Here is an 11,866-nt window from a genome sequence, read left to right as displayed (position 1 = left end):
TGCTAAGTTTAGCAAATGCGAGTTTTGGCTGAAGGAAGTCGGATTCCTTGGACATGTTATATCAGGAGAAGGTATAACAGTAGACCCCAACAAGGTTCAGTCAGTCACTGAATGGTTGGCACCCACCTCAGTTAGCGAGATCCGCAGTTTTCTTGGACTCGCAGGTTACTATCGGAGATTCATTGAGAACTTTTCCAAGATTGCAAAGCCAATGACTGAACTGTATGAAGAAGGATATTGCCGAGTATGTAGCCGTATGTGATGTATGTCAGAGAGTTAAGGCAGAACATCAGAAGCCAGCGGGACTGTTACAGCCTATGTCGATACCCGAATGGAAGTGGGATAAACTTGGCATGGACTTTATCACCGGATTACCTAGGACTAAAGCAGGATATGATTCCATATGGGTAGTAGTGGATCGTTTGACCAAAGTAGCTCACTTCATCCCAGTGAAAACCACCTATACAAGTGCAAAGTTGGCCAAGATCTATATGTCCAGGATCGTATGTCTGCATGGTGTTCCGAGGACCATCGTATCGGATCGAGGAACACAGTTTACTTCAAAGTTTTGGCATCAGTTACACCAGACTCTGGGAACGAGATTGGAGTTCAGTACAATGTTTCACCCGCAGACAGATGGACAGACTGAGAGAGTCAATCAAATTTTGGAGGACATGTTGAGAGCCTGTGCGCTAGATTATGGATCTAGTTGGGATGACAATTTGCCGTATGCAGAGTTCTCATACAACAATAGCTACCAAGCTAGTTTGAAGATGGCACCGATTGAAGCCCTGTATGGACACAGGTGCAGAACACCATTGATGTGGGATGAGGTAGGAGACCGACAGTTGTTTGGACCAGACTTGATTAAAGAATCTGAGGAGAAGGTAAAATTGATCCAAGACCGACTGAAGATTGCTCAGTCCAGGCAGAAGAGTTACGCAGATTCGAAACACAAGGAGGTAAACTATGAAATTGGAGACAGAGCATATTTGCGAGTATCACCTTTACGAGGAGTGAAACGCTTTGGAGTTAAGGGAAAGTTAGCCCCGAGATTTGTAGGACCGTATCGTGTTTTGGAATGGATGGGAGAAGTTGCTACAAGTTGGAGTTACCTAAGGGATTGTCAGGAGTTCAAGATGTGTTTCATGTTTCATAGTTGAAGAAGTGTCATGCTGAGATGGCCGATATACCGTTAAGAGATACAGTACCCTTGGAGGCGATTCAGTTGGACAGTGATTTGACTTATAAGGAGAAGCCAGTTAAGATTCTTGAGTTTGCCAGCCGAGTCACCCGCAGCAAGGTTATCAAGTTTTACAAAGTTCAGTGGAGCCACCATACCGAGGATAAAGCCACCTGGGACCGAGAGGATGATCTCCGCAAAGACCAGCCACACCTATTTTCTAGCCAACCCAAATCTCGAGGGCGAGATTCATCTTAAGCGGGGTAGGTTTGTAACATCCCAAATTTTCAATTTGGAATGTTATACATAGGTCATTCATGCATATCATATTTTATTGCATCTTCGTTCCGCAGTCCTTGAAATCCTAAGCAACTCAAGGACCCACGGAGAGAGTTGGGGATTTCTCGGTTTTCATATTTGATTTTTATCAAATAATGAAACGAGGATTTTTGATTTTAATAATTTTTCTCTCCAAAAAATATTTCATTTTAAAATAAATGAGAGTAGATAATATGACTTCTCCAAAATAATTGAAATATTGGAGAAAAATATTAAAATCATTTATTTGATTTTATTTGGATTTTATTTGCATTAGAAAAATTGCACGTTTTCAAAATTTCATTTTAGGGCCAAGAAAATGTTCAACTCCTCCTAAATATTTTATTTAGACGGTGAAAATTTGTTTTGGCATTTTTAGGTTTTTATTTATTTCTTTTATTTTTTTTCTAGGATTTTATTTTGGTCGGCGAAGTTTAAAAAAAAGGGTTCCTGCGCCGACTGGGCCTAAGGCCCAGCCGCGCCAGGCCGCCGCCTCCTCCTGCGCGCGCGCGCGCCACTGCCGCCACTCGGACCGGAGTCCGAGTTGGACTCCGCCTCCGCCGCGCATTGCCCCCTCCTCCAAGTTGCTGCCCCACCCCCTTTATATACGCCGCCACCCCGCCCCAAACACCACACCACCGCCGCCGCCGCCCGCGCCACGCCAAGCCGCCGCCGCCGCTTGCCGTCGCCGCCGCCGCAGCTCGCGCCGCTGCCGAGCGCCGCCGCCCCGCAAGCCACCGCCCGCCGCTGCCTTGCCTCGCCGGACCTCTCGCCGGAGGTAGCCACCGCGCCCTGCCGCCGGTTTTTTAAAGACCGTTCGGTTTTTTTAGAAACCCTAGATCTGTTTTTTTCGGATTCGCCGGTTTTTTTCTCGGTTCTTCAAATTAGTGGACGTTCGTCCATACGTTCGTTTTAACGAACGATTTTCGCCCGTTAGTTACAGTTAACGAATGCTCGTTCATTAGTCTGTTCGTCAGTTTTCTTTTTATCGGATTAATCTGCGATTATTTTTGATCGCGATTTCTGATCCGATCTTAGTTTCTGTTTATCTTTTCGCTCGTTAGTCGGAATCAGGCGATTCAAGCGCCTAGATCTTCATCCCGAGACCCTCTTTCTATTTAACCAACTTGCACAGGTTTTTCCTACTGTAAAAATTTGACCTAAGTCCAGATTAGTAAACAAATCTTGTTTCTTTCACCGTTTGAGTTTCGTTGCTCCGTTCGATTTGATTCTTTTTGCATACCGGAGTTCTTAAGTTGAAATTTCTGGTCAACCTCTCTTATTTGAGTTTTGCTTGTGCATCTTTACTTGTTTCTTATGTATGTTATTGTTTGTTTGCGATAGAATACCCAGAGTGCGAAGCGTGTTACTACGAGTCTCTAGGTTTCATGGATCGTCAGCAAGGCAAGTAACACATTGATCATACTCTTTTCATACCCAGTTTTTATGCATTAGTTCCAATCCTCAAACATTGCATGATTAGGATGTCATTAACTTGTGGGTTGGGAAGTAGTTGTTGAGGTAGAACCTATTGCCCTATTACTATCAAACCCTTGGGAGTTACTTCTACGCGTTGTTATATTGCTATGCTATGCTCGTAGACGTGGTTTGGGTTTGAGTGAAATCCATGACAGATGTGAGATTGTTAATTAATGGTTCAACTTAAGGTGGCAACATAAATTAACATCTGGGTGGACTGAGGCACCTGGGGAACCCAGTGTTGTCTGTTTTTTTGGAAATCCCGGGGACCCGTGTGATCTTCCTATCGACCGCCACCTAGGCTCAAAGGGAACTGGGATGATTCATGCTAGAAACTTCCATGTGCAGCCACAAGCTATTATGGGCTCTAGCATAGTTGAGTAAGTTACGTGAAGCTCTTGAAGAGGTAGATCAGCAGGTAGTGGGTTTTGTAGGTTTGGTATGGTCTACCCGGAGTAAAGAGTTAATGTTTCTGAAAGACTGTGTCTCGGTCATCCGTTTCTCAAACACCATGTAGTGCGAGAAATCCAACGGAGGCGATCGGGTCTTGTGGGGAATAGTGCGCAAACCTCTGCAAAGTGTACAATCTAATCATGGTTAGCCGTGTCCCCGGTTATGGAAAATTCTTGAGTATCCAGTACTTGGGTTATCACATGTATATCATCACTTTTAATTAATATTGTTGGGTTGTTAACTACTTTAATTTGGGATTGAGTTGGGGTTACCTTCTCAATATTGTTCAACCACCATGATAGTTAAATTAAAATCTATTCCTTTGTTGTAGGGAAAAATTGGCTTTTCGCAAAAACTATAACCATACAGCTTTCCACCAGCCATATATGCATGTAGTGATAGCATTATTCTGTTTCTTCTCTACTATGTTATATTGCCAGCATATTCCATGTGCTGACCCATTTTCGGGCTGCAACATATTATGTTGCAGACTTTTCAGACGAGGAGTAATGTTTGTTAGATCGTTGCCGTGCAGCTCAGCTATGCCGTTGGAGTTGATGGACTCACTTTATCTTCCAAGCCTTCCGTTGTTATCGCATTAGATGGCCTTAAGCCATATTATTGTAATAAGTTCTTTCTTGAGACTTTTTGATGTAATGAGTGTGTGATTGCTACTCTGTTATAAATCCTTCGAGTACTATGTGTGTCAGCATTACCGATCCAGGGATGACATTGAAGCACAGAGACTTGACCATCTGAGGTTGGGTCGCTATAGCAACGGTGCCAGAAATCCTTCTTGCTACCTCTTGAGCACTACGTTGGTTTTCCCTTGAAGAGGAAAGGGTGGTGCAGTAAAGCAGCGTAAGTATTTCCCTCAGTTTTTGAGAACCAAGGTATCAATCCAGTAGGAGACCACGCGCGAGTCACCTCGTACCTACACAAACAAATAAGAACATTGCAACCAACGCGATAATGGGGTTGTCAATCCCTTCACAGCCACTTGCAAGAGTGAGATCTGATAGAGATGATAATAATAAGATAATTTTTTTTGGTATTTTATGATATAGATTGAAAGTAAAGATTGCAAAATAAAATATATTGGAAACTTGTATGATGGAAAATAGACCCGAGGGCCATAGGTTTCACTAGTGGCTTCTCTCAAGATAGCATAAGTATTACGGTGGGTGAACAAATTACTGTAGAGCAATTGATAGAAAAGCGAATAATCATGAGAATATCTATGCATGATCATGTATATAGGCATCACGTCCGTGTCAAGTAGACCGACTCCTGCCTGCATCTACTACTATTACTCCACACATCGACCGCTATCCAGCATGCATCTAGAGTATTAAGTTCATAAGAACAGAGTAACGCCTTAAGCAAGATGACATGATCTAGAGGGATAAACTCATGCAATATGATATAAACCCCATCTTTTTATCCTCGATGGCAACAATACAATAGGTGTCGTTTCCCTTTCTATCACTGGGATCGAGCATCGCAAGATTGAACCCAAAGCTAAGCACTTCTCCCATTGCGAGAAAGATCAATGTAGTATGCCAAACCAAACTGATAATTCGAAGAGACTTGCAAAGATAAACCAATCATACATAAAAGAATTCAGAGAAGATTCAAATATTGTTCATAGATAATCTGGATCATAAACCCACAATTCATCCGATCTCAACAAACACACCACAAAGAAGATTACATCGAATATATCTCCAAGAGAATCAAGGAGAACTTTGTATTGAGATCCAAAGAGATAGAAGAAGCCATCTAGCTACTAGCTATGGACCCGAAGGTCTGAACTAAACTACTCACACATCATCGGAGGGGCCATGGAGTTGATGTAGAGGCCCTCCGGGATCAATGGCCCCTTCGGCGGAGCTCCGGAAAAGGCCCCAAGATGGGATCTCTTGGGTACAGAAGGTTGCGGCGGTTGAAATAGGGTTTCGTGGTGCTCCTGGATGTTTGCGGGGTATGTGAACATATATAGGAGGAAGAAGTAGGTCGGTGGAGCTTTGAGGGGCCCACGAGGGGGGAGGGCATGCCCAGGGGGTAGGCGCGCCCCCTGCCTCGTGGCTGCCTCGTTGATTGCTTGACGTCCACTCCAAGTCCTCTGGATCATGTTTGTTCCAAAAATCATGTTCGCGAAGGTTTCATTCTATTTGGACTCCGTTTGATATTCCTTTTCTACGAAACACTGAAATAGGCAAAAAAACAGCAATTTGGGCTGGGCCTCTGGTTAATAGGTTAGTCCCAAAAATAATATAGAAGTGTGAAATAAAGCCCATTAGCATCCAAAAACAGATAATATGATAGCATAGAACAATAAAAACTTTTAGATACGTTGGAGATGTATCAATGTCATACCTAGTGCATCGGGTCCAATGAAAATCTTTTGCGACAACACTGGTGCAATTGCCTTGGCAAAGGAATCCAAATTTCACAAGAGAACCAAGCACATAAAGAGATGCTTCAATTCCATCCGTGATCAAGTCAAGGAGGGAGACATAGAGATTTGCAAGATAAATACGGTTCTGAATGTTGCAGAACCGTGACTAAGCCTCTCTCACGAGCAAAACATGATCAACACCAAGACTCCATGGGTGTTAGAATCATTACAATGTAATCTAGATTATTGACTCTAGTGCAAGTGGGAGACTGAAGGAAATATGCCCTAGAGGCAATAATAAAGTTGTTATTTATATTTCCTTATATCATGATAAATGTTTATTATTCATGCTAGAATTGTATTAACCGGAACTTAGTACATGTGTGAAAACATAGACAAACAGAATGTCACTAGTATGCCTCTACTTGACTAGCTCGTTGAATCAATGATGGTTATGTTTCCTAACCATAGACATGAGTTGTCATTTGATTAACGGGATCGCATCATTAGAGAATGATGTGATTGACTTGACCCATCCGTTAGCTTAGCACGATGCTCGTTTAGTTTGTTGCTATGGCTTTCTCCATAACTTATACATGTTTCTATGACTATGAGATCATGCAACTCCCGAATACTGGAGGAACACTTAGTGTGCTATCAAACATCACAAGGTAACTGGGTGACTATAAAGATGCTCTACAGGTGTCTCCCATGGTGTTTGTTGAGTTGGCATAGATTGATATTAGGATTTGTCACTCCGAGTACCGGAGAGGTATCTCTAGGCCCTCTCGGTAATGCACATCACTATAAGCCTTGCAAGAAATGTGGCTAATGAGTTAGTTACGGTATGATCCATTACGGAACGAGTAAAGAGACTTGCCGGTAACAAGATTGAACTCGGTATTGAGATACCGACGATCGAATCTTGGGCAAGTAACATACCGATGACAAAGGGAACAACATATGTTGTTGTGCGGTTTGGCCGATGAAGATCTTCGTAGAATATGTAGGAACCAATATGAGCATCCAGGTTCCGCTATTGGTTATTGATTGGAGATGAGTCTCGGTCATGTCTACATAGTTCTCGAACCCGTAGGGTCCGCATGCTTAACGTTCGATGACAATCGGTATTATGAGTTTATGTGTTTTGATGTACCGAAGGTAGTTCGGAGTCCCGGATATGATCACGAACATGACGAGGAATCTTCAAATGGTCGAGACATAAAGATTGATATATTGACGGCTATATTCGGACACTGGAAGTGTTTCGGGTGATTTCGGAGAAAACGGAGTGCTGGAGGGTTACCGGACCCCCCCCCCCGGGAACTAATGGGCCACATGGGCCTTAGTGGAGAGAGAGAGGGCCGGCCAGGGTAGGCCGTGCGCCCCCTCCCCCTCTAGTCCGAATTGGACTAGGGAAGGGGGCGGCGCCCCCTTTCCTTCTCCCTTCTCCTCCTTCCTTTCCCCCCTCCTAGTAGGACTAGGAAAGGGGAGTCCTACTCCTACTAGGAGGAGGACTCCTCCTCTCCAGGTGCGCCACAAGGGCCGGTCGGCCTCCCCCCTGCTCCTTTATATACGGGGGTAGGGGCACCCTAGGACACACAAGTTGATCATTGATCCTGTTAGTCGTGTGCGGTGCCCCCCTCCACCATAATCCACCTCGGTCATATCGTCGTAGTGCTTAGGCGAAGCCCTGAGCCAGTAGCTTCATCATCAGCGTCATCATGCTGTCGTGCTGATGAAGCTCTCCCTTGACACTCAGCCGAATCGAGAGTTCGTGGGACGTCATCGAGCCGAACGTGTGCAGATCGCGAAGGTGCCGTACTTCCGGTATTAGGATCGGTCGGATCGTGAAGACTTATGACTACATCAACTGCGTTGTCATAACGCTTCCGCTTACGGTCTACGAGGGTATGTGGACAACACTCTTCCCCTCTCGTTGCTATGCATCACCATCATAGATCTTGCTTGTGCATAGGATTTTTTTTTGAAATTACTGCGTTCCCCAACAGCCCAATGATCGGCAAGCGATAGAGAATAAATGGATCTTCAAGGTGTTAGTAGTGTTACTATCTACAAAGCCATAGAGAATAACGGACGCTGATCGTAGTGTTACTCTCTACAAAGCTCGAATTGTTGAAAAACAGTTTTTGAAAAGTTCAAGGTGTTGACTACGATGAGATTTTCTCATTCGTAGCGATGCTTAAGTCTGTCCGAATCATGTTAGCAAATTGCCACATTTTATGAAATCTGGCAAATGGATATCAAAACTACATCCCTTAATGGATTTCTTGAAGAAGCGTTGTGTATGATGCAACCAGAAGGTTTTGTCAATCCTAAAGGTGCTAACAGAATGTGCAAGCTCTAGCGATCCATCTATGGACTGGTGCAAGCATCTCGGAGTTGGAATATACACTTTGATAAGTTGATCAAAGCATATAGTTTTATATAGACTTGTGGTGAAGCCTGTATTTAAAAGAAAGTGAGTGGGAGAACTACAGCCTTTCTGATAAAGTATATGTGAATGAAATATTGTTGATCAGAAATGACGTAGAATTTTCTAGAAAGCATAAAGGAATGTTTGAAAGGAGTTTTTCAAAGAAAGACCTTGGTGAAGCTGCTTACATATTGGGCATCAAGATCTATAGAGATAGATCAAGACGCTTGATAAGATTTTCCAATGATTACATACCTTGACAAGATTTTTGAAGTATTTCAAAATGGAATAGTCAAAGAAGGAGTTCTTGCTTGTATTGCAAGATGTAAAGTTGAGAAGACTCAAAACATGACCACGACAGAAAATAAAAAGAGAATGAAAGTCATTCCCTATGCCTCAGCCATAGGTTCTATAAAGTATGCTATGTTGTGTCCCAAACCTATTGTGTACCTTGCCATGAGAATGGCAAGGGGGTATGATATTGATCCAGGAGTGGATCATTTGACAGCGGTCAAAATTATCCTTAGAAGACTAAGGAGATATTTCTCGGTTATGGAGGTGATAAAGAGTTCGTCGTAAAGAGTTACGTTGATGCAAGCTTTTACACCGATCCGGATGACTCTGAGTCTCAATCTGGATACATATTGAAAGTGGGAGCAATTATCTAGATTAGCTCCATGCACAATATTGTAGACATAGAAAATTTGCAAAATACATACGGCTCTGAATGTGACAGACCCATTGACTAAGCTTCTCTCACAAGCAAAACATGATCACACCTTAGTACTCTTTGGGTGTTAATCACATAGCGATGTCAACTACATTATTGACTCTAGTAAACCCTTTTGGTATTAGTCACATGGAGATGTGAACTAATCACATAAAGATGTGAACTTTTGGTGTGAAATCACATGACGATGTGAACTAGATTATTGACTCTAGTGCAAGTGGGAGACTGAAGGAAATATGCCCTAGAGGCAATAATAAAGTTGTTATTTATATTTCCTTATATCATGATAAATGTTTATTATTCATGCTAGAATTGTATTAACCGGAAACTTAGTACAGACAAACAGAGTGTCACTAGTATGCCTCTACTTGACTAGCTCGTTAATCAAAGATGGTTATGTTTCCTAGCCATGGACAAGATTTCTCATTTGATGAATGGGATCACATCATTAGAGAATGATGTGATTGAGTTGACCCATCTGTTAGCTTAGCACTATAACCGTTTATTTTATTGCTATTGCTTTCTTCATAACTTATACATGTTCCTATGACTATGAGATTATGCAACTCCCGAATACTGGAGGAACACTTAGTGTGCTATCAAACGTCACAATGTAACTGGGTGATTATAAAGATGCTCTACAGGTGTCTCCGATGGTGTTTGTTGAGTTGGCATAGATCGAGATTAGGATTTGTCACTCCGATTGTCGAAGAGGTATCTTTGGGCCCTCTCGGTAATGCACATCACTATAAGCCTTGCAAGCAATGCGACTAATGAGTTAGTTATGGGATGATGCATTACGAGACGAGTAAAGAGACTTGCCGGTAACGAGATTGAACTAGGTATTGAGATACCGACGATCGAATCTCGGGCAAGTAACGTACCAATGACAAAGGGAACAATGTATGTTGTTATGCGGTTTGACCGATAAAGATCTTCGTAGAATATGTAGGAACCAATATGAGCATCCAGGTTCCGCTATTGGTTATTGACAGGAAGTGAGTCTCGGTCATGTCTACATAATTCTCGAACCCATAGGGTCCGCACGCTTAACGTTCGATGATGATCAGTATTATGAGTTTATGTGTTTTGATGTACCGAATGCAGTTCGGAGTCCCGAATGTGATCACAGACATGACGAGGAGTCTCGAAATGGTCGAGACATAAAGATTGATATGTTGGAAGGCTATGTTTGGACACCGGAATGGTTTCAGATAAGTTTGGGCAATTACGAGAGTACCGGGGGTTACCGGAACCCCCAGGGGAGTCAATGGGCCTTAATGGGCCATGGTGGGAGAGAGGAGGAGTGAAAGTGCAGCTATCCCTGGGTGGTTTTGGTAATTCCTAACAACATATAGCTCATTGAGCTAATGCTACTTGAAGATAAATATTTCAGGAAAAGCTCAAGGATTGGCATGGCATGGATTAGAAAGTGGACTCCTCAAAATGCTAAGGACAAAAGGATTGGCTCAAGCTCAAAGCACAAGACTCTACATTTCATTTTTAGTGATCCAAGATCACATTGAGTCCATAGGAAAAGCAAATACTATTAAGAGGGGATCAGGTGTTGCTTAATGAGGTTCTTGCACAAAGTGCTTAGTGATATGCTCCACAACCCTCAACCACTTTATCATATCCAAATATATCCCAAACCAAAAGTCAAACTCGGCCCCACCTATTTGATCTATCCGGCGCCACCAAGTTCACTTGACATGGCCACTGCCACAATCCCTAGTCTTTTCCATCCCACCGATAGGGATGTCGGCCTCACCGAGATGGGATTGTAATCTCTCTGTCTCCCTTCGTAACATTTCGGTCCAACCGAGATGAGTGATCGGTCCCACCGAGATTGCAATGCAAACTCTCTGTTTCCCTTTCGTAACGTTTCGGTCCTACCGAGAGAGAGAATCGGTCCCACCGAGGTTGCCTGACCAACTCTCTGGTTAGTCTATTACCAAAATCGGTCTCACCAAGTTTGTGTAATCGGTCCCATTGAGATTACGTTATGCCCTAACCCTAATGATATCCGTCCCACCGAGTTGACATGTTGGTCCCACCAAAAACCCTAATGGTCACATTATGAACTAATTCGGCCTGACCGAGTTGTATGATTCGGTCCCAACGAGTTTGGCAATTTGTGTGTAATGGTTAGATTCTGTGTGGAGGCTATATATACCCCTCCACCCACTCTTCATTCGTGTAGAGAGCCATCAGAACATTCCTACACTTCCAACATACATTTTCTGAGAGAGAACCACCTACACTTGTGTTGAGGTCAAGATACTTCAATCCAACCACATAAATCTTGATCTCTAGCCTTCCCCAAGTTGCTTTCCACTCAAATCATCTTCCCACCAAATCCTATCCTATGAGAGAGACTTGAGTGTTGGGGAGACTATCATTTGAAGCACAAGAGCAAGGATTTCATCATCAACACACCATTTGTTATCTCTTGGAGAGTGGTGTCTCCTAGATTGGTTAGGTGTCACTTGGGAGCCTCCGTCAAGATTGTGGAGTTGTACCAAGGAGTTTGTACAGGCAAGGAGATCGCCTACTTCGTGAAGACCTACCCTAGTGAGGCAAGTCCTTCGTGGGCGATGGCCATGGTGGGATAGACAAGGTTGCTTCTTCGTGGACCCTTCGTGGGTGGAGCCCTCCGTGGACTCACGCAACCGTTACCCTTCATGGGTTGAAGTCTCCATCAACGTGGATGTATGATAGCACCACCTATCGGAACAACGCCAAAAATTTCCGTGTCTACATTGAGTTTGCTCACTCCAAACTCCTCCCTTTACCTTCATATGCAATTGTTTTACATTCCGCTACTATACTCTTAGAATTGCATGTGTAGGTTGTTTGCTTGAC

Source organism: Triticum aestivum, chromosome 4A (genome assembly GCF_018294505.1).
Source record: "Triticum aestivum cultivar Chinese Spring chromosome 4A, IWGSC CS RefSeq v2.1, whole genome shotgun sequence".
Lineage (NCBI taxonomy): Eukaryota > Viridiplantae > Streptophyta > Magnoliopsida > Poales > Poaceae > Triticum > Triticum aestivum.
This window is presented reverse-complemented; position numbering follows the sequence as displayed.